Here is a 24,216-nt window from a genome sequence, read left to right as displayed (position 1 = left end):
GTCCTAGGTATAAAACATGACATGGTTAAACTTTTCCATGCGGATAAAAGTGTAGAACTGATAAATGAAATTGTTTTCAATTGTTCACTTTATTAATGTAACTTCTGTTCACCATTCACTACACTTGCCTATACTGTAACTTCTGTTCCATATTGTAATTCAAACCCCATTTTAAAACACTCACTCCATTTTGTAAAAGCTTCCTCCAACCTTCATTTTTGCAAACCCTGCTGTAATCTTATTAGTTTAGTTTAGATGTGTGAATGAGGTATGTATGAATGATGGAATCAACCTCCAGCCCCAGCCTGTCCTGATGAGATAAAATTCAAATACCAACGGCTGAAGACCTAGACAACAGCCCTAAACAAAGTAAGAAGCATCCACCCTAAAAAGAAAAGGACAACAGAACAACAGAAGGAAGATCAAAGCCAGGTCCAAGGCTGAAAGTCACGCCTGCAATTGATGGGTGATCAATCTAAACCCAAAGGCAGTGTGACACAGCAAGACCTATAGACTTTGAATCCAAACTAAAAGCCTATAAAAAAAGAAGGGTGAGATGAGAGACTTTGGGTAACATTCTGCTGCCAACATGGAAGGACATCAGTGCCTGCCCAATAGAGATCCAGCTTGTCCTTGTGCCCAGCTTTCCTGGCCAGTTAGCTGCCACAAGCTACGAACCCAAGCTACAAAATCAAGCCATGAACTTAAGCTATCTTCAGGACTGGTAACTATGCAGCAGCTGCAGAACGCCTGATGAATGTGGGTGTGTGTGTGTGAATGTGTATATGTGTGTGTGTACAGGTATTAGGTATAATGTGAATGTGTGTGTGTGTGTGTATAGGTAATAGGTATAATGTGTGTGTATAAGAATTAAGATATTAGTTATTAGTCATAAATTGTTATCATAATAAATGTGGCATCTTTGCCTTGTCCCCTTTAATAAGATCCTGCTGGTTTTTACTGGTCTAATATAATTGGTACAACAAAAGGTTCCCCTTCTCCCCTCCACTGTTCAGTTATACCATCCAGCTATACCTCACACCTGCTCCTCTGGCCTTGTTAAGGTCTGCAAGAGGGGATCTCGGCCTTGATGGATCTTGCAGTGCTTTCTTCCTGGGGGTTGTATAGTCCAACGCATTTTAAAGTTTTGGAGTGCATGGTGGGAGTGGGTGAGGGTGGAGAACACAGCCAATTCACAAACAAAAAGCTTTGTTTAAAAAGTGTTCAGACTGAAAGTGTGTTTCAGTGAAGACAGTTCTTGTTATACCAATCTTTGCACATATCTTTGCAAATTTCAGGAGACAGTTAATGGTGGGTGGACAGTGTAAATCAGGTGGGATCACAGTATCTGGAAAAAGGGAACAGACTGGATCCCTTAGTTATTTCTTTCTAGAAGTTGTATACATAAGTTCTAATTCTTTGTAAATAAGGTTTAGTATCATTATGGGGTGCTAGTTGGCCTTCACTGAAACACTTTGTGAGTTGGAAGACTAAATCACCTCCATAGACCATCAGTGATCAGATGTCAGCTTGAGAACCATTTCCCTCTGCCATACCATGTCAAATTTGTCGTTCACTGTGGAGGCTCTACCTGTGATAGTGTAAGAAAAGACGCAAAGAACTGCTGCCCTTCATTAGAGTTAATATTTGTGGATGGGATAAGAGAGAAAAATTACGTGTGTAGCATTAAATAGTTTCTAGTCTCAAGTTACTCAACATACATCTTCCTGACAGCATTAGACACACTGTAGTCCTCATTTGAATAATATGCCAGAACAAGGGATCAGGTTACACCTGTTTAGATTATACTACCTAGGAAACAACTGGACTCCATTTTCACAGCTTAAAGCAATTACTCCCTTTCTGGGAAATGAGTCATTAATTGTTAATGATACTAGAAAACTGCTGGTTCAATTTTAATCATCACCTGTTGCTGTTCAGGTAAGTAAGATTTTCTTCTTCTGATAAAATGTGTTTTTATTCAATAAGAAACCGGTTAGGGGGGAGGTTGTGTGTGTGTGTGTAAAAGTTTCCTTCCAGAAAGTGTCAAATGCATATGCAATTCTAATTAAGTATAAGCCTTGTAAAATGGCAGTAAGTTTTCCCATGCACTGTTGATAAAATTTTTAAACAATTAATTGTTACAAACTGGAATGTAGCCATCTATGACTCACAGTCCATATGTTTTAATTTCATTTTTTTCAGTAAGTTCCAAAGTTGAAATCCCTTGCCTTGTGATTGTAATGCTTCTGTCCTCTGACAATCCTTACAGGAATGACCCAAGCAGTGTAACAACACTTATTAATACTTGGGATCATTGCTGTGGATACCGTAGAAGTAGCTTTTCTCTGCAAGAGGAGAACATGAGGTAGAATGGTTATAGGTTTTTCACTGTGCTTATGAGAACTGCAATATTTATTGTGTAGATATGGAACAGACAACTACTCTGGTATTTTATGTAATCCTGGATATTTCAAGTATCATTTTCACTTGATTATCTAATTTACTAAGATACACATAAAAGGTGATGGCTGATAATTACTATTCCTCCCAGAATCAGTCCTGTGTGATGTGGAAAATAATTAAAAATACCACACTCTGGCAGAACATCATACTTGATAGCTGCTGGCTTGTTAAATGGTGCTTTTAATTTCTCAAATGCAAATATAAAATGTTAGTGAGATGAAGCAATGCAACTACTAGCTATTAAAAAAAAAGAGCTAATCAGAGTTAAGCTTCTGACAAACACTGAGGAGGGAGTTTGTGGATGATATTCTCCTCTAAATGCAAACTATTTTGATCTTTCCACACATTCTCTGGGGGTGGGTGGGGAAGGAGGGCAGGTGTTTTGATTTAAAGAAGAAATTGTCAGCTGATGTTAAAAATCTGCCTTATTTTGATCTAAATCAGGATCTTGAGTAACATCTGTCTAGATTCTTGTACAGTACTCATCACTATCATGTCTGAGTGCCTCAATATTTAGCAGCACATGGCTGGGCTGTTGAGGAGTGGAGGTAGATGATTAGTTTGATTTTCCTGATGAAAGTTTTCAAAAATTTGGGAAACACTATCAATGAATTTAACCTTCACATGCCCCCAAAGAGGTAGAGAAAAAATATTTCTCTCACTTTGGAGATGAGGAACTAAGGCATAGAAGGATTAAGTGACTAGCCCCCGGTCACCCAGAGAGTCTGTAACAGAGGAGAGAATTATACCCAAGTGGTTTATTATCATTATTAATTATTTTATTAAAATAGCACCTCAGTGCCCCAACCGAGAACAGGATCCCATTGTGGCAGGGACTGTACACGCACAAACTAACAGAAAGTTCCTGCTCTGATGAGCTCACACTCTAAATAGACAAGACAGACAAGAGTGGAAAAGGGAAGTATTACCCCTATTTTACAGGCAAAGAACTGAGGCCCTGAGAGATTACATGATTTCCCTAAGGTTACGTAGGAAGTCAATAGCAGAGCAAGGAATAAAACCAAAAATCTACTGAGGCCTTGGCTACACTCACACTTTACAGCGCTGCAACTGGGGTGTGAAAAAACACCCCCCTGAGCGCTGCAAGACACAGCGCTGTAAAGCATCAGTGTAATCAGGGCAGCAGCGCTGGGAGCGCGGCTCCCAGCGCTGCACGCTACACCCGTAAGGGATGTGGTTTACATGCAGCGCTGGGAGAGCTCTCTCCCAGCGCTGCCGCTCTGACTACACTCACACTTCAAAGCGCTGCCGGGGCAGCGCTTTGAAATTCCAAATGTAGCCATACCCTGAGTACCAGTTCAAGGCCACAACCAAATGACCAGCCTTCCTCCATTTACTTCTGTCCACCACCATTCCTGTACATATTTAGCATGTACATATCCAGGCTACTGTTTTTACATATTATACATACACACTTTAACCACATGCATCTGACGAAGTGTGTATTCACCAAGAAAGCTCATACTCCAATACGTCTGTTAGTCTATAAGTTGCCACAGGACTCTTTGCTGCTTTTACACATCCAGACTAACACAGCTAGCCCTCTGATACTTTAACCACTATTATACTGGCCTGTGAAGGATGGAAATTCTGCTTAAAATATTACTTATTATGGCACCCAAAAGAGTGCTAGGTGCCTCCTCCTGAGAGAGAAAAGGACATGAGCTGTGCTCTGATGAGCTTACAAACTAATGCTAGACCTGATGTAATGAGAAGTTAACATTAATAAGGCAGAACAATAGCTCAGCATGCTACAGCGGCTCAGGAACTAGACAAGAGACCTGGGTTCTTCTATTCCTACCTCTCCCATTGACCCGCAGCATGGCCTTTGGTAAATGATGTTGCCTCTGTTTTCCCTCCTACCTTTTGTCTGTCTCTTTTAGACTGTAAACTCTTCAGAGCAGGGACTCTGTCTCTTACTCTGTGTTTTTGACATGTCTACACCAGTGTGGTCAATTGGCACCACTAAACATTGTCATATTATAAATAATAATGAACTAGGGCCAGTACACAGTTCAGCGGAGGTGGGTTTGTTTGCTAATGGAATATAAGAAGTAAATATCTTTGCTGGCTAGTTTCTTGTAGGCTCCAAAAAATGACAAGTATTGAAATTTACATTTGTATTTCAGTTTGACTCATTTTAGGATGGACAAAGGGGTATCTGACCAATGAAAGACCCTAGACAAAAATAATTTCCCAGTGTTAAATTATTACACTTGGCATTTCCACAGCACCTTTCACCCAAGCATCTGAAATCTATTCTCAGAGTTGATATTATCACCCCCATTTTACAGATAAAGAAACTAAGGCACTGAGGGTTGTGGCTTGATTTTCAAAAGTGATGAGCACCTGCAGCTCCCATTCACCTCAGTGGGATTTGTGGGTGCTTAGCACCTTTGAAAGTCAATCCAGAAGTGACATGATCAGGGTGACTCTGAATAGAATGAGGTCTGGCATCTTGTAACTTGCTCTAGTCACTAGACTTCACTGTCCCCAAAGTGAAGTTGATGTCTCAATATATTTTCCACATTCTGTTTTCCTTTGCCCTCCTCAGTGACTCTCAGCACCCACCCCATTCCCTTAGTGTCTTTTCCAATGGTTTCCATCACCTTCTCTCCTCTGTCATAAAGCCACCCATAAAGCAAGACTATGTCTTGTAGTGAACAGAATTGATATTTTAAATCAACAATGGTTACACAGAAAAAAATGTCACCATTGCACAGCTTGCTAGGCCAGTTCCAAGCCTGTACACACAACTCGTGGGCCTCACCCTCACTTCCCAGGCTGACAACCTGCCCTCTCTGATCCACCTCTGCATTCCACTGCTTTTATTCTACAGCAACACACTACTCCCCACTCCTTCCTTGCGTGCTCCCCTGGTGACTCCCAGTGTCCTTCCCTCACCAGTACCTCCTGAAAGTATCCCTCCTTCTCTGCCCCACAAACTCCTGATGGATTAGCTCCATTTGCCATTGGCTCATTTCCCCCCCACATTTTCTTAATTCCCCATTCTCCTCTGTACAAAGGTACTTTTTCTACTGCTAACATAGTTAGCAAAGATGGTCAAAATCTGGGGGAAATTATTAATTAAATAATACACTATTAATTGAATGAATTATTCAATACATATTATTCAAGCTGCTGTAGACCTAACTGAATGATACAATTGTTCAATGAATAATTCATTCTACTGTGGCATTATTCAAATACATTTTCCAGTAAATGATATTTCAGCAGCTTAGCAATTAGTGGCACAGCTTTCCACACAATCATATTGTTCAGTCTGTCTGTTCTAGAGTATTTTGAACAAGAAACTCTTTCCCTTTCAGCCACCTCTCCTCTGCTGATTTGAACTCTCTCTAATGACTCCCTTTTCATTTCTGATAGAGACGATCTCTTTCCTTCATCCCTTCCACTCTGGAGGCTCCATCTTTGGCCTTCTTCTTGTTCTCTTTTCCTGACACCCTTTGTGACCTCTCATTGCTAGCTTCAGTGCTGGACATCACGCTGATACAGATGATACCAGTCTTACATGTCCCTCAACTTATCTCTCGTCCCTCTGCTTCCTCATTCAACTGTCTTTCTTCCTTCTGCTCATTTAATGCTGCACCAATCATTCTACTCTTGGATGCTCTAAAGAGTGAAATTTTCCTTCCGGGTATAAAGCATCTTAGACTTTCCCTTTGGTTAACCCAGAATATAATTTTGCTAAGACTAGAAGTCACTTCTAACCTGCTCTGCTCATTTATCTCCCCTTTTCTGGAACATTGCCCAAACTCCCCCTTATTGTGATCTCCTTCTTGTCACAATCACAACCCAACTTGACTATTTCAATTCCTCCTTTATGGTCTTTCTGAACCCCTAGACTGTTCTGGATTTGACTGCTCACACTATGGCTTCATCTTTAGTCTCAGGCCCATATGTTCACAATGCTTGGCCTCCCCCTCCCCTCTCCCTATAGCTGCATGTCACTCTCACATGTGCTGCTCCATCAGGATGTCTACTGTCTCCCTTTCATCTACTGAATCACTCTCTTTCACTGTCTTTGTGCTTTATTCTTTAACTAATGACTAACACTTTCTGCAACGTCTAAGCCTTTGAAGAATGAATGGTATTGTACAGTATCAACCTGAGCATCAGTTAAAAGCTACACTGCCATATAGCAACAATCACACATAAAATAAACATTTTTTCCTTTTAAGGACACATTTCCGTCTCCTTTGGCAGAAGTGTTGTCTGTGACCCTGAGGAATGCCACAAAACAAGCTCTGTTACTCTATAGACCTGCTCGCCTGAAGTTTGTCCCATGGACATTCAGCTAGTGTCACAGGGAAGACTACAGATGTAAAAACACTGGCATTTTGTTGCCTAGAGCTTGTTGATTGAGAATTGCGAATCCAGAAATTATAGCTGTGTGCTCCACAATCACTTTATAAAAGTCTCATTTCAGCCAAAGGAGCATTTAATCAAGTAACTATGTAAGTAAGTCTTTGATAACCAAAATCCTTTTCTGTATCTATTCTATATCAGCGCTACATGATTTGAACTCTTCCTTCTCTTTGCTCTTGCACTAGATTGGGGCCTATACATTGCCTCAGGGCTGTCTGAGAATTCCTTCCAAGCTCTTATTCCCACCTCTCCCTGGACAGGTCTTTCCTTTGTGCTTTCGTCAGACTATCCTCAGTGTAGGATTGGTGGGGCCAGGTGTAAGAAACATTTTTTCTAGTCCCAGTTCGTATATAGGCTAGGCACTCCCCGATATGGAAACACTGGCAGAGATTTTCGAAAGCAGGTGCCTAAAGATAGATTCCTAAATCCATAAGTGGCCTGATTTTCAAAAGTGCAGATTCCCTAGCCACTCCCACCCCCAACAAAGAGCTGCAGGATGGATTTTCATAGGTCAAGAAATGTAGGTTTTCTTTACTCCGTTCCAATACACCTCCTAAAATTTGGAGGGATTGTCATAACTTAGTCTCAGATTTGGACCTTAGCGTCCAAAATATGGGGGTTAGCATGAAAACCTCCAAGCTTAGCTACCAGCTTGGACCTGGTACTTGCTGCCACCACCCAAAAAATTAGAGTGTTTTGGGGCACTCTGGTCCCCCTGAAAAACCTTCCCTGGGGACCCCAAGACCCAAATCCCTTGAGTCTCACAACAAAGGGAAATAATCCTTTTTCCCTTCCCCCCCTCCAGGTGCTCCTGGAGAGATACACAGACACAAGCTCTGTGAATCCAAACAGAGTGACTCCCCCTCTCTGTTCCTAGTCCTGGAAACAAAAGCACTTTCCTCTTCACCCAGAGGAAATGCAAAATCAGGCTAGCAAATTCAACACACACAGATCTCCCCTGATTTCTTCCTCCCACCAATTCCCTGGTGAGTACAGACTCAATTTCCCTGAAGTAAAGAAAAACTCCAACAGGTCTTAAAAGAAAGCTTTATATAAAAAGGAAGAAAATACATACAAATGGTCTCTCTGTATTAAGGTGACACAATACAGGGTCAATTGCTTAAAAGAATATTGAATAAACAGCCTTATTCAAAAAGAATACAAATCAAAGCACTCCAGCACTTATATTCATGCAAATACCAAAGAAAAGAAACCATAGAACTTACTATCTGATCTCTTTGTCCTTACACTTAGAAACAGAAGATTAGAAAACAGAACTACTCCAAACTACTCTCCAAAGCTCAGAGAAAGCAGGCAGACAGAAAACAAAGACTCAGACACAAACTTCCCTCCACCCAAAGTTGAAAAAATCCGGTTTCCTGATTGGTCCTCTGGTCAGGTGCTTCAGGTGAACGAGACATTAACCCTTAGCTATCTGTTTATGACACGCCCCCCAAATTGCAGACAGTGGGGAAGCTCACTGGCGGCGATTTCCTTCTAGAACTTGAAAATAAACAGTTTAATACAACACATGCACCTTTACATATACCCCTAAGTATATAACTAACAGACTTTTACATTTTAAGAACACTTTTTAACTACTGGATTCTGGGAAACTCTCACAGGAGAGTGCATCAGCAACTTTGTTAGAAGCTCCTGTGATGTGTTGAATTTCAAAATCAAAATCTTGGAGAGCTAAACTCCAACGAAGAAGTTTCTTGTTGTTCCCCTTGGCAGTATGAAGCCACTTTAGTGCAGCATGGTCAGTTTGTAGTTGGAACCGCCGTCCCCAAACATATGGGCGTAGCTTTTCCAGGGCGTACACAATGGCATAGCATTCCTTTTCACTGACTGACCAGTGACTTTCCCTCTCAGACAGTTTCTTGCTGAGAAACACGACAGGATGGAAGTTGTGATCTGTTGCTTCCTGCATGAGCACTGCTCCTATACCACGCTCAGATGCATCTGTGGTTACTAGGAATGGTTTGTCAAAATCCGGGGCCCTGAGCACAGGGTCAGACATGAGCGTTGCCTTAAGTTGGGTAAAGGCCTTTTGACACTCATCAGTCCACTTAACTGCATTTGGCTGGGTCTTTTTGGTCAGGTCGGTCAGTGGGGCAGCGATTTGGCTGTAGTGTGGTACAAATCGCCTGTAGTATCCGGCCAAGCCTAAGAAGGATTGGACCTGCTTCTTGGACCGTGGGACAGGCCACTTTTGGATAGCATCCACCTTGGCCTGTAGGGGATTTATGGTTCCTCGACCCACCTGGTGCCCCAGGTAAGTCACTCTGTTTTGGCCTATTTGACACTTTTTGGCCTTAACAGTTAGTCCGGCCTGCCTGATGCGCTCAAAGACCTTTTCCAGGTGGAGTAGGTGTTCGGGCCAGGAGTCTGAAAAAATGGCCACATCATCGAGGTAGGCAACTGCAAATTCTCCCAGTCCAGCCAGTAGACCATCTACCAGCCTCTGGAAGTGGCGGGTGCATTTCGAAGGCCGAAAGGAAGGACATTGAATTCATACACCCCCGCATGGGTGATGAATGCTGACCTCTCCTTGGCAGGTTCATCTAGCGGTACTTGCCAGTACCCCTTGGTTAAGTCTATTGTAGAGATGAACTGGGCACGTCCCTACTTCTCCAATAGCTCATCGGTGCGTGGCATTGGATAGTTGTCTGGACGAGTTACCGCATTTAGCTTACGGTAGTCCACGCAAAAGCGCATTTCCCCATCTGGTTTGGGTACCAGAACCACTGGAGATGCCCATGCACTGGTAGATGAGCGGATTATATCCATCTGTAGCATGTTCTGGATCTCCCGTTCTATAGCAGCTTGGGCATGAGGAGACACCCGGTAGGGTGGGGTTCTGATTGGGTGAGCATTACCTGTATCAATGGAGTGGTATGCCCGTTCAGTCCGTCCTGGGGTGGCTGAGAACAATGGGGCGAAGCTAGTGCACAGCTCCTTGATTTGTCGCCGCTGCAGACATTCCAGGGTGGTTGAGAGGTTCACCTCTTCCAAGCCACCATCTTTTTTCCCGTCGTAGTAGACACCGTCAGGCCACTCAGCATCATCTCCCTGGACTGTAAACTGACAAACCTGTAAGTCTCTGGAATAGAAAGGCTTGAGAGAATTAACATGGTACACTTTAGGCTTTAGTGAGGAATTGGGAAATGCTATGAGGTAGTTTACAGTTCCCAGGCGCTCTTGGACCGTGAATGGCCCTTCCCATGATGCTTCCATCTTATGGGCCTGTTGCGCCTTCAAGACCATAATCTGGTCTCCTACCTTGAAGGAACGTTCTCTGGCATGTCTGTCATACCAGGCCTTTTGCTCTTCCTGAGCATCCTTTAGGTTCTCTCTAGCAAGGGCTAAAGAGTGTCGGAGGGTGCTTTGTAGGTTGCTTACAAAGTCCAGAATGTTAGTTCCTGGAGAAGGCGTAAACCCCTCCCATTGCTGCTTCACCAACTGTAATGGCCCCTTAACCTCGTGACCATACACAAGTTCAAACGGTGAAAACCCTAAACTGGGATGTGGTACAGCCCTGTAGGCAAACAGCAACTGCTGCAACACTAGGTCCCAATTATTGGAGCATTCGTTGATGAATTTTCGTATCATGGCCCCCAAAGTCCCATTGAACCTTTCCACCAGGCCATTGGTTTGATGGTGGTACGGGGTGGCAACCAAGTGATTCACCCCATGAGTTTCCCACAGTTTTTCCATGGTCCCTGCCAGGAAATTAGACCCTGAATCTGTAAGGATGTCAGAGGGCCAACCTACCCTGGCAAAGATTTCTGTTAGGGCCAGGTACACAATGTTAGCCCTGGTGTTGCCTAGAGCTACTGCTTCTGGCCATCGGGTAGCAAAGTCCACTAAAGTCAGTACGTACTGCTTTCCTCTGGGCGTCTTTTTTGGGAAAGGGCCCAGAATATCCACAGCTACTCGCTGAAATGGGACCTCAATTATGGGGAGTGGCTGGAGAGGGGCCTTGACCTGGTCTTGGGGCTTACCCACTCCTTGGCATACCTCACAAGACCGGACATACTTGGCAACATCCTTGCCCATCCCCTCCCAGTGGAAGGATTTCCCCAACCGGTCCTTGGTTCTGTTCACCCCAGCATGGCCACTGGGATGATCCTGGGCTAAGCTTAAGAGCTTCCCCCGGTACTTAGTTGGAACCACCAACTGTTTTTGCGGCTGCCATTCTTCCCGGTGTCCACCAGAAAGAATTTCCTTGTATAAAAGTCCTTGGTCTATAACAAACCGGGATCGATTAGAAGAGCTGAGAGGCGGTGGGGTGCTCCGTGCCGCCGCCCACACTTTGTGAAGGCTGTCATCTGCTTCCTGCTCAGTCTGGAACTGTTCCCTTGAGGCTGGGGTCACCAGTTCTTCCTCAGACTGTGGACTTGGGCTTGGTCCCTCTGGAAGCGATGTAGGTGATGGGGTTGTTTCCGTTGCTGGTGAACCGCTCTCCGCTGGTGCACCTGAAGGTATTTCAGGCTCTGGCTGAGCCTTTTGGGTATGGCTGTCTGTTGCTTCTGCCAGTTGTGGCTCGCTGGCGCCCACTGGCATTGAGTTTGAAGATGGGGTTGCAATCGCTGGTGCTGGTTGCTGTTCCAGTTCCGGGCCTGGGACTGGAGATGCTGTGGCTGTTTCAGTGGTAGGCATGGAATTCGGGTCCACTACCTCTGTCTGGGTCTCTGGTAACACAGACGGGGCCTCTGTGGATGGCTCAGGAACAGGAATGGGTCTGGAAGCTTGCCTGGTTTGGCTACGGGTAACCATTCCCACTCTCTTGGCCCGCCTCACCTGGTTGGCCAAGTCTTCCCCCAGTAGCATGGGGATAGGATAATTGTCATAGACTGCAAAAGTCCACATTCCTGACCAGCCTTTGTACTGGACAGGCAGTTGAGCTGTAGGCAAGTCTACAGCTTGTGACATGAAGGGGTAAATTGTAACTTTGGCCTGTGGGTTGATGAATTTGGGGTCAACGAAGGATTGGTGGATAGCTGACACTTGTGCCCCCGTGTCTCTCCACGCAGTAACCTTCTTTCCGCCCACTCTCAAATTTTCCCTTCGCTCCAGGGTATTTGAGAGGCATCCGGGCCTGGGGATCTTTGGTGTGATGGTGGTGTAATGAATTGCACTCGCATGGTGTTCTTTGGACAGTTGGCCTTGATATGTCCCAGTTCATTACACTTAAAGCATTTTCCATCTGATGGGTCACTGGGCTGAGGTGAGTTACTGGAGACTGGTGAGGTGGAAGGGTAGGGTGTCCGTGGCTTTACTTGGGTGGTATGTGGGGTCTTTGGCTGTCCTCGGTTGTATGGTTTATGGTCTGTGTGCCCCCTGGGGTAATCGTTCCCCTTGACAGTAGCTTTCTTGCTTTCTGCCACTTCCATCCATTTGGCTCCAATCTCCCCCGCCTCAGCGAGATCTTTGGGTTTTCCATCTTGTATGTACCGTGTGATGTCTTCAGGAACACCATCCAAGAACTGCTCCATTTGTATGAGGAGGTGCAGTTCTTCCAAGGTTTGAACGTTGTTTCCTGTTATCCAGGCCTCATAGTTTTTTGCAATGTAGTAGGCGTGTTTGGGAAATGACACCTCTGGTTTCCACTTTTGGGTTCTGAAGCACCGACGGGCATAATCTGGCCATCCTGTATCTGGCCTTGGTTTGAAAAAGTTTATAGTCATTCATTTGCTGCTTAGGCATTTCAGCTGCCACCTCTGCTATAGGTCCACTGAGTTGTGGCCTTAATTCTACCATGTACTGGTCTTCGGGGATGCTGTACCCAAGACAGGCTCTTTCAAAATTTTCCAAGAAGGCCTCGGTGTCATCACCTGCCTTGTAGGTGGGAAATTTCCTGTGCTGTGGAGCAATAATTGGCGCCGGGTTGTTAGGGTTGGCTGGAGTCTGTTGCTTAGCCTTTTCTAATTCCATGGCCTGTTGGTGGGCTTCCCTCTGGAGTTCTATCTGTCTTCTGTGGGCTGCCTCGTCTTCTGCTTGTTTCCTTCGGTGGGCCACCTCTTCTTCTTCTAGTTTTCTTTTGTGTGCTGCCTCTTTGGCTGCCTGTTCTCTTTGGTAGGCTGCCAGTTTGATGCTTTCTTCCTTTTCTTTCAGCTCCACCTCTTTTTGTCTTTTTTCCAGTTGTCGCCTGTGTTCAGCTTCTTTGATTTGGTCTTCGGCCTCCATTTTTGTCTTGGTAGACATGGTTCCTGTTTTCTTGTGTTGGGGTGCCCTCCGGTGTTTCTCTTCTGAACTGCAGGCTCTGTTGCCTCCTGAAGTCTGCCTAGCAACAGTGCCTTTAGCTAATCTTCAATGTTAAGTAAACCTGAAAAACCACTTTATTTGCATTTATATAGTGCTGGTAATGACTCTCAATGGGAGTGCTATTGTGTGACAAAAGACTCTTAATAGCACCTTAATGATTTCTTGCTTAAGATGCAAGCTACAAACTGCCAGAGAGAGCAGAAAAAAAAAATTCTCTCTGGTTCCCTTTTAAAACCAACTGTTTCTCTCTGCTAAAAAGCCCTTAGCAGAGAAAAGAAAATATATAATATTCCTACTGGCTTCTGGATTCTGTCTATATCCCAACCGCTGCTACACCATGTCATAACCTTAGTCCCAGATTTGGAACTTAGCGTCCAAAATATGGGGGTTAGCATGAAAACCTCCAAGCTTAGCTACCAGCTTGGACCTGGTACTTGCTGCCACCACCCAAAAAATTAAAATGTTTTGGGGCACTCTGGTCCCCCTGAAAAACCTTCCCTGGGGACCCCAAGACCCAAATCCCTTGAGTCTCACAACAAAGGGAAATAATCCTTTTTCCCTTCCCCCCTCCAGGTGCTCCTGGAGAGATACACAGACACAAAGTCTGTGAATCCAAACAGAGTGACTCCCCCTCTCCGTTCCCAGTCCTGGAAACAAAAGCACTTTCCTCTTCACCCAGAGGAAATGCAAAATCAGGCTAGCAAATTCAACACACACAGATCTCCCCTGATTTCTTCCTCCCACCAATTCCCTGGTGAGTACAGACTCAATTTCCCTGAAGTAAAGAAAAACTCCAACAGGTCTTAAAAGAAAGCTTTATATAAAAAGGAAGAAAATACATACAAATGGTCTCTCTGTATTAAGGTGACACAATACAGGGTCAATTGCTTAAAAGAATATTGAATAAACAGCCTTATTCAAAAAGAATACAAATCAAAGCACTCCAGCACTTATATTCATGCAAATACCAAAGAAAAGAAACCATAGAACTTACTATCTGATCTCTTTGTCCATACACTTAGAAACAGAAGATTAGAAAACAGAACTACTCCAAACTACTCTCCAAAGCTCAGAGAAAGCAGGCAGACAGAAAACAAAGACTCAGACACACAAACTTCCCTCCACCCAAAGTTGAAAAAATCCGGTTTCCTGATTGGTCCTCTGGTCAGGTGCTTCAGGTGAATGAGACATTAACCCTTAGCTATCTGTTTATGACAGGGATTCCTTAAGTAAAAAAGTTACTTGGTAGGAATGATGACTTGATCTATAAGTTGTTTTCACAGCAGTTAACGCAGAACCTGGTTTTCTGAAACTGAGAGTAATTTACCTAATGTTAGAAAAGGAAAACCTACTTGGCACATCCCTAATCTTTTTGTCTCTATTTTATGAAGTGGGACCATATTTATTTTTTTGTTAGCTCACTTCCCTTGTCAAACAGGATTACATGAATGTGAAGTAGGAATCTTTTAGTTCGGGTCCTCAGTCCCCATGTGGGAGAGAGAAACTGCAAAACTTCAGTGCACTGTGCTATTCACACTCCCATAGTCCAAACGGAGGGGCAGTGTAGATATGCCCTAAGATTTTGCAGTTTATACTGAGCACTCACTTCTGTTAGTGTTGTCAGAGCCAGAATGAATCTAAGCAATCAAGACTCTGGACTGGAATTGAGCAAACAATCCGATTGAAGATGCAGGGGACAGAGAAGACTCCAGCTCACTCTCCCACAGTTGTATTGACTGTACAGCTAACGAGTAAAAAGTAGGGAGAAAAATTAAGGGACAGGGGACTGGAAAATGCCGCAAGTCCCTCTCTCAGTTTTTCCCTGGTGTCTTTTTCTGGGAGGGCACGTTCGCTCCTCCTCTTGCAGAACAAGGGATTTTGGGCTCCAAAAGAAGCAGATCCTCCAAGATCCATGTAGAACATGGAGGCCTGGCCTCGCCAGATAGAGGCTGTGTGTCTGCCCTCGCCGTCTGTCCTGTAGCTACCTTCTGGCTTTGATGGGAATTGCACTGCCAGGGGCTCCCCATCCAGCTGGTGATGCTGGACATGCACAAAAGAAGACATCTACAGCAAGGACGGTGGGGAAATACATAGGAAACATAGGCAGGTTTCTGTAATAAAGGTTAGGGCATGTGTTAGACTATGAAATGAAGTATACCCAGTACAGAAGTGGAGGATTTAAAATGCAACATTGATCTACAGGTAAAAGAACATCCCAGCAAATGTCTATAATTTTGGAAAAATAATTCAGTCTAATATTGTGGGATAGTTGGCTCCTACGCAGAAGTCTGAATGTTAAATGGAATTTGCTTAGACAGAATGTAGCAAGTATTTGCATAAACTGGAGCATGCAAACACACAGTGCACAGACGTAGTGCTAAAAATTTACATGCGTCTTATGGCTTCCTCTGGAATCAGCAGGAAGATAATGTGTATGGAGACTGGTATAAAGAAAGTGTTACACCATTTAGTGAGAGAAAAAAATCATTTTTATCAAAGAACAATGAAAACAAATATCCAGTAACGTCTAGCTGAGATAATGTCCAGAAGGTTAATGTCAGAGAACAAATCTGGTGCTGCTCCTTTGATTGTGTAATTGATAATAAAAATAACCATTGTTGGCACTTATATAGAGCAGGTCAAATCAAATCTCACAGAACTACTCAGTTATGGGTGTTTTACCAATCCATGGCAAGCTTTAGAGAGGATAAAAAGGCATATATTTTAAAGTCTGATTTGTATTGTTACTGGAAGTGCAATATTGGTTGTTACTGGGAATATCTATGCCCAGCAGAGCAAGTATCATATGCAATGTCACCTCTTTCTGTAATAGGCTTCCACAATTTTTGGCAACCTCACTCCACATGCTTGAAATTTCACACCATTTCATCCTCTAATGTTATTCATTTTAAGTTAGTGTCTTAATGGCACTTAATAAAAGTGTAAAATTCATCAGAAAACACCAATACATTGTAATCCTCTGTTAGAGTGTTTACATATGACAAAGGGAGTATGTCTAAAATTTGAAGGCTGCTTTAGATTTTATTAGAAAATATTTACTTGGATACCCAGGGAGATATAGTTATACAGTTATAGTGGCTTAGTTGCTTGTTAGACAATAGCAGTTATTGTTTTACTGTTTGTTTTAATTATTTCAGACTTAGGTTTATAATTAAACTTTTTTTTATATTTGGACACTTTAATGTATTGGGCTAAGTATTACACTGTATTGTGCTAAGTATGCTAACAGAATATTCATTCATATACAATATGCTAATTTAAATATTAATACACCTCTATCCCGATATAACACTGTCCTCGAGAGCCAAAAAATCTTACAGTGTTTTAGGTGAAACCACGTTATATCAAACTTGCTTTGATCCACCAGAGTGCACAGCCTCCCCTCTCCCCCTGGAACACTGCTTTACCGCGTTATATCCGAATTCATGTTATATCGGGTCACGTTATATCGGGGTAGCGGTGTATATACAATATCCATAAATTCAAACTCCATTTGTAATATATATATCCTACCCCAGAAGAGGAAGTTAAAAAATTCTGCTCTGTCACATTGCATGCTAACCGTGATGAAGCAGAGAAACTGCCAACCAGCACAGGAGGGTTAAAGAGAGACATTGTGTCCGGAAAGCCACATCCTACAGCCAATGCCAGGCCTGGAGGGGGAAGAAAAGGAGTGATCCTGGCCCAGTTCAGGGGTGACTGGGGAAGAGGCAGGAGCTAGCTGCCTCCGGCCTGAGGGGAAGGAGTACTAGCCTGCCAGCCAAGGCAGCCACCTGGGAGTAAGCACTGTCTCCCCAGCCAAGGGAGACTGCAAGGAGGACCTAGGAGTCTCCAACACCTGAGGTAACTGAGTGAGCGAACCCCACAGACATTGTGGGTTTTGTCTTTACCCAGCTTGCAGCTGCCCTTCCCAAAGAAGTCTGGGACTGTGGTAAGACACAACCCACAACACAAGAGAGGACCGTATGGGGAGCAAGCTGCCCAGCAAATTAGACTAGAGGGTCCAAGCCCCATACTGAACAGACTGGTGGGAAGTAGGGAGGCCCCTCCCCCTTCAAAGGCTGATGTACACAGGGCCCTGGGCTGGGACCCAGTGGAGAGGGAAGGCCCAGGTCCCCCTAACTCCCTTGGTCTTAGAGGCTGAGGCTCCTCAACCAAGCAGGGGGCTGCGAGCCATGTACTGTAACCACTAGACTGTCCAGCTCCTCAAGCTGCATGTTACAGGATGGTGAAGAATGCAGGTAGCTTAGAGGACTGAAGAAAAAAGAGAGAGAAAGAAACCCTTAAGCAACCAGCACTCTAGCTAAATGGAAATGGAACAGCTACTAAAACCAATGGCCAAACAAAACACCCACCATCATCAGCAGCAAAACTGCTTCTGCAAATGGCCAACCAGCAGCAGCAACAGTTCGTCCAGCAGGTGGTCATGATATTATGGCCACCTACTCCCACAGAGCCAGCAAACCCTGCCCCAGCTGCAACTGCCACCCATGGGCGGCATGCATAAGAGGCTTGGGGAAGCTAAGCCTCCCCAGAAAAGGCTGGCCATGTGACGTGGGTCACCTTCCTTTGGAGGTGTGCTGGCCCATCACCTTTGGGGTGCTGGAAGTGAAGCTCCCTAAAAATGGGGGGGCCACTGCAACCTAGACAAAGGTCGCACCCTTGTTCTGCCTTGTTCCCTGAGACCCCACCCACCACTCACTCCACTCCACCACAGAAAGGAGGAAGCGAGTGGTGGGTGGGCAGGCAGGCCTTAGAGGAAGAGATAGTGGGGAAGGAGTGAGTGATGGGTGGGCTGGCCTTAAGAGAAGAGGCAGGGAGGAGAAGTGAGAGGCGAGTGGGCAGGGGGCACCTCAGGGGAAGAGTCAGTGGGGGCAGGACCTTGGGGGAGGCAGGGCCATGGTGGACCCCTCCACTTCTAGGGAGCTCCCAGTGCTCATGTGTAAGCCTCCCCAAAAAGAAGACTCACGCACCACCCATGCTGCCACCCCTGTCAGACTTACCAAGATGGGGCCAATGATGATCCTGAGGCCTTCCTTGAAACTTTGAGCAGACGGCCATAGTAGACCTCTGGCTCCAAGACCAATATGCTGTGGTGCTGACCCCATATTTAACCAGAGTAGTAGGAGTGATCCCTGATCCTAGTGAGGGAACATTCCATGCATCTGAGCCAACCTAGCAAGACAAGGCCTCATCAAACATAAAGAAGAGGCCCCCCCCATTCTCTGAGTCAGAGATTCTGAACCAGTTCTCCCACGTTGTAGAGGAACAATGGGTGGACAACATGCTGAACTGAGCATACACCCAAATGGCGGTAGTAAATGGGGAGACCATTGAGTCCCAGCAAGTGGAGTGTTCCCACCCTTTGAAATTCAGGAGGACCAGCTATATTGCTGTGAGAAGGACCAGCAGACTGGAGAAGTTTGGAATCAGCTTCTGGTACCCTGATCCCCACAGAGGGAGGTGATGCAACTTGCCCACGCCATATCCTTCAAGGGGCATATAGGGATGGAGAAGATGTTAGCCTGGATTCTAGCCCACTTTTTTGTTCTGGATTTCTGTTACTCATGTGTCAGCTCACAGCCCTCAGCCAACAGAGAGAGCTCCCTTGACTCCCCTCCCACTAGTAGGCATGCCTTGAGAGGATTGGAATGGACGTAGCGGGCCCTTTGGAGAAGAGCACTGCAGGATACTAGTTCATTTTAGTTATAGTAAACTATATAGCCAGGTTCCTGGAAGTGGTACCATTGCATTCTATGAATGCCAAAACGGTGGCAGCTGAACTGATGAAAATCTTTGCTCAGGTTGGGGTGCTGCAGGGGCTCTTAACAGATGAGGAAACGAACTTTATTTCATAGATGATCAAGCAACTGTGCCGAATGCTGAAAATCAAGACTCTCAGGACATCTGATCACCACCCCCAAACAGACGGCCTGGTAGAAAGATTAAACAGAACACAGAACATCCGAAAGTTTGTCCTTATGGATGTCTGAAACTAGGACCAGTTATTCGCTTCTCTCCTGGTCACTGAACCCTCGCGTTGATGAACTATTTGACCAGCTAGGGGAAGCAGAATACACCACCACTCTGGATCAAACAAAGGGATGTTGGCAGATCCCCCTCACACCAGAATCCAGGGAAAAGACAGTTTCCCAACCTCTCTTTGGGCTTTTTCACTTCCAGACAATGCCCTTTGGGTTGCCTAGGGTCCTGGCCATGGTCCAGAGACTAATGGACCATGGCCAATACGCTGCTGTGTACCTAGATGACAATGTAGATGAAAGCTTGTGAGGAGGATTTTCAAGTCCTGAAGGCCCAACTCTGCAGATAATCCATTTTGTACAGCTCTGGTTTCACCAAGGAGTTCCTGCTACTGACCGATGCATCAGACATGGGCCTAAGAGCCAGGTAGTGTGAGGTGACTAGCACCCCATCTTGTACATTAATTGAAAGCTGTTCCCAAGGAAGAAGACCTACTTTGTGATCGAAAAGGAGGCACTGACAGTAAAGTGGGCTATGGACTTGCCCTGCTACTACCTTCTGGGCTCTCACTTCACATTAGTTACAGACCATGCTCCCCTACGATGGCTACATGCCATGAAGGATACTAAACCCTAAATTCTGGGAGCGTACCACTCCCTCCAGCCCTTTTCCTTCCGCCTTCAACACTGGGCTTGAAGAGCCAATCTGAATGCTGACTTCTTTTCATGGCATAGAGGAGAACAGATAGGCGAGGGACCCCAAATGGTGTCATGGGGGAGGGTTTGTGTGATGAATCAGAGAACCAACCCACCAGCACAGCAGGAATTAAATAAAGGCTTTGGGCCCAGGTAGCCCCACCCCATTATACCTACAGCCAATGCCAGGCCTGGAGGGGGAAAAAAGGGAGGGAGTCTGGCCCAGTTCAGGACTGACTGGTGAAGCGGCAGGAGCTAGCGGCCTCCCTACCTAGAGGAAGGGTCACCAGCCTGCCAGCCAGGAAAGCCACTTGGGAGTAAGCACTGTCTCCCCAGGCCAGGGAGACTGAATGGGACCTAGGAGTCTCCAGCACCTGAGGTAACTGAGCAAACCACAGAGACACTGTGAGGCTCACCCTCACCAAATTGGGGCTGCCCCACTCGAAGGAGCCTGGGAATGTGATAGGGCCCTGCCCAAAACCCATGAGCAAGCCACCCAGCAAATTGGATTGGTGGGAGGCAAACCCTAAACTGAACAGACTGGTAGGAAGTAGCCCAGGGGAGTGGATTTAGACTCTCTGCTGGGAGGGCCCTGGGCTGGGACCTGATGGAGGGGGAGAGCCCGCGTCCCCCTATAGAGTCTGAAGCTCTGCCTTAGAGTCTGAAGCTCTGCAACCAAGCAGGAGACTGAGAGCCAGGGGTGACTCCAGGCCCCAGCATGCCAAGTGCGTGCTTGGGGCAGCATGCCGCGGGGGGCGCTCTGCCGGTCGCCGGGAGGGCAGCAGGTGGCTCCAGTGGACGTTCCGCAGGTGTGCCTGCGGAGGGTCCGCTGGTCCCATGGCTCCGGTGGAACTCCCGCAGGCGTCCCTGCAGGAGGTCCACCAAAGCCGCGGGACCAACGCATGCAGGACCAGCGGACCTTCCGTAGGCACGCCTGCGGAACGTCCACCAGAGCCGCCTGCCGCCCTCCCGGTGACCGACAGAGCGCCCCTCGCAGCATGCTCCCCTGCTTGGGGCGGCGAAATGTCTAGAGCCACCCCTCCTGAGAGCCATGTGCTCTAACCACTAGGCAACCTGGCCCTCCAACCTGCCTGTTACACCCACATTTTAAGTTTTATCTATTTGGCACAAGGTGATATTAACAAAAAGAAGGTTAAAGGATGACTCAGTCACAGTCAATAAGTATCTACATGGGGAACATAAATGTAAAGCTCTTCAATCTAGCAGACAAAGGTATAACAAGATCCAGTGGCTGAAAGTTCAAGCTAGAGAAATTTAGACTAGAATGAAGAAGTCACAATTTATTTTTAACAACGAGGGTAATTAACCTTTGAAAGTAAGAACATCAGAATAGTCATACTGGTCAGACCAATGGTCCATCCAGCCCAGTATCCTGTCTTCTGACAGTGGCCAATGCCAGAAGCCCCAGAGGGAATGAACAGAACAGGTAATCATCAAGTGATCCATCCCCTGTCACCCAGCTTGTGGCAAACAGAGGCTAGGGACACTTCAGAGCATGGTTTTGAATCCCTGCCCATCCTGGCTAATAGCCATTGATGGACCTAACCTCCATGAATTTATCTAGTTCTTTTTTTGAACACTTCTATAGTCTTGGCCTTCACAACATCATCTGGCAAAGAGTTCCACAGACTGACTGTGCCTTATGTGAATAAACATTTCCTTTTGTTTGTTTTAAACCTGCTGCCTATTAACTTCATTTGGTGATCTGTAGTTCTTGTGTTATGAGGAGTAAATAATACTTCCTTATTTACTTTCTCCACTCCAGTCATGATTTTATAGCTCTCTATCATATCTCCCCTTAACCATCTCTTTTCTAAGCTGGAAAGTCCCAGTTTTATTAATCTGTCCTCATATGGAAGCTGTTCCATACCCCTAACCATTTTTGTTGCCCTTTACTGAACCTTTTCCAACTCCAATATATCTTTTTTGAGATGGGGTGACCAGATCTGCACTCAGTATTCAAGATGTGGGAGTACCATGAATTTATATAGAGGCAATATAATATCTTCCACCTTATTAGCTATCCCTTTTCTAATGATTCCCAACATTCTGTTTGCTTTTTTGACTGTCACTGCACAATAAGTGGATGTTTTCAGAGACCTATCCACAATGACTCCAAACTGAGTAGTAACAGCTAATATAGAACACCATTTTATATGTATAGCTGGGATTATATTTTCCAATGTGCATTACTTTGCATTTATCAACATGGAATTTCATCTGCCATTTTGTTGCTAAGTCACCCAGTTGTGTGAAACTACTTTGTAGCTCTTCACAGTCTGCTTTGGACTTAACTATCTTGAGTAGTCTTGTATCCTCTGCAAATTCTGCCACCTGTTTACCCCTTTTCCCAGATCATTTATGAATATGTTGGACAGTACTGGTCGCAGTATAGACCCTCCCCCCCGGGGGATACCACTGTTTACTTCTCTTCATTCTGAAAACGGACCATTTATTCCTACCCTTTGTTTCCTGTCCTTTAACCAGTTACTGATCCATGAGAGGACCTTTTGTCTTACGCCATGACAATTTACTTTGCTTAAGAGCCTTTGGTTAGGGATCTTGTCAAAGCCTTTCTGAAAATCTAAGTACACTATGTCTACTGGATCATCCCTGTACTCATGTTTGCTGACCCTCTCAAAAGAACTCTAGTAGATTGGTAAGGCATAATTTACCTTTACAAAAACCATGTTGACTCCTCCCCCCAAACTCATGTCCATCTATGTGTCTGACAATTCTGTTCTTTACTATAGTTTCAACCAGTTTGCCTGGTACTGAAGTTAGGTTTACCAGCCTGTAATTGCCGGGATCACCTCTAGAGACTTTTTAAAAAATTGGCGTCACATTAGCTATCCTCCAGTCATCTGGTACAGAGGCTGATTTAAATGATAGGTTACATACCACAGTTAGTAGTTCTGCAATTTCACTTTTGGGTTCCTCAGAACTTTTGGCTGAATACTACCTGGTCTTGGTAACGTCTTTCTGCTTAATTGTTCAATTTGTTCTAAAACCTTCTCTAATGACATCTCAACCTGGGACAGTTCCTCAAATTTGTCACCTAAAAAGACTGGCTCCAGTTTGGGAATCTCCCTCACCTTGGCAGTCATGAAGACTGATGCAAATAATTCATTTAGTTTTTCTGCAATGACCTTATCTTACTTGAGTGCTCCTTTAGCATCTCGATCATGCAGTGGCCCCACTGGTTGTTTAGCAGGCTTCCTGCTTCTGATGTACTTAAAAATTTTGCTGTTACTTTTTGAGTCTTTGGCTAGCTGTTCTTCAAATTCTTTTTTGGCCTTCCTAATTGTATTTTTATACTTCATTTGCCAGAGTTTATGCTCCTTTCTGTTTTCCTCAGTGCGATTTAACGTCCACTTTTTAAAAGATGCCTTTTTGCCTCTCACTGCTTCTTTTACTTTGTTGTTTAGCCACAGTGGCACTTTTTTGGTTCTCTTACTATGTTTTTTAATTTGGGGTATATATTTAAATTGAACCTCTATTATGGTGTCTTTAAAAAGTTTCCATGCAGCTTGCAGGGATTTCATTTTTGACACTGTACCTTTTAATATCTGTTTAACTAACTTCCTCAATTTTGTGTAGTTCCTCTTTCTGAAATTTAAATGCTGCCATAGTGGGCTACTTTGGTGTTGTCTCCCCACCCCGGGGTATTAAATTTTATGTTATGATCACTATTTTCACACGGTTCAGCTATATTCACCTCATGGCCCAGATCTTCTGCTCCATTTAGGACTAAATCAGGAATTGCCTCTCCTCTTGTGGGCTCCAGGATTAGCTGCTCCAAGCAGCAGTCATTTAAGGTGTCAAGAAACTTTATCTCTGTATCCCATCCTGAGCTGACGTGTCCAGTTAATATGGGGGTAGCTGAAAGCCCCCATTATTATTGAGTTTTTTATTTTTATAGCCTCTCTAATCTCCCTGAGCATTTCACACTCACTATCACCATCCTGGTCAAGCGAGTGGTAGTATATCCCTAGTACTAGATTCTTATTATTCAAGCATGGACTTACTATCCATAGAGATTCTATGGTACAGTTTGGTTCATGTAAGAGTTTTACTTCATTTGACTCTATGCTTTCTTTAACATATAGTGCCTCCCCCGAACTTTGGAACAATTTACCAAGGGTTGTGCTGGATTCTCTGTCACTGCTGGAAATTTTTTAAAATCCAGAGTGGGTGTTTTTCTAAAACATATGCCCTAGTTCAAGTAAGAATTTAGGAAAGTCCTATGTGTTATACAGGAAATCAGAGTAGATGATCACCGTGGTCCCTTTTGGCCTTATAATGTATGAATCTGTTAATTTTATGCACATCATCCATAAAAAGCAGATAA

General features: G+C 44.7%; 1 protein-coding gene and 1 long non-coding RNA gene across 2 annotated transcripts in view; one reads left to right on the top strand and one right to left on the bottom strand.

Moving 5' to 3' along the window:
* Positions 1 to 1,839: 1,839 nt before the first annotated feature.
* GJB7 (gap junction protein beta 7) overlaps positions 1,840 to 24,216 on the top strand; it is a 26,679-nt gene continuing 4,302 nt past the window's right edge. Inside the window, exon 1 of the mRNA XM_030555886.1 lies at positions 1,840 to 1,941. The gene's annotated coding sequence lies outside the window, so the exon portion shown is untranslated. The remainder of the gene's footprint in view (positions 1,942 to 24,216) is intronic.
* LOC115648372 overlaps positions 10,428 to 24,216 on the bottom strand; it is a 26,383-nt gene continuing 12,594 nt past the window's right edge. Inside the window, exons 2-3 of the long non-coding RNA XR_003999534.1 lie at positions 18,781 to 18,790; positions 10,428 to 10,437 (exon numbers count right to left, since the gene is read on the bottom strand). This is a non-coding gene — a long non-coding RNA (uncharacterized LOC115648372). The remainder of the gene's footprint in view (positions 10,438 to 18,780; positions 18,791 to 24,216) is intronic.

This window comes from Gopherus evgoodei, chromosome 3 (assembly GCF_007399415.2).
Source record: "Gopherus evgoodei ecotype Sinaloan lineage chromosome 3, rGopEvg1_v1.p, whole genome shotgun sequence".
NCBI lineage: Eukaryota > Metazoa > Chordata > Testudines > Testudinidae > Gopherus > Gopherus evgoodei.
The sequence above is the reverse complement of the archived record's forward strand: the minus strand, read 5'-3'. Positions and strand labels throughout refer to the sequence as shown.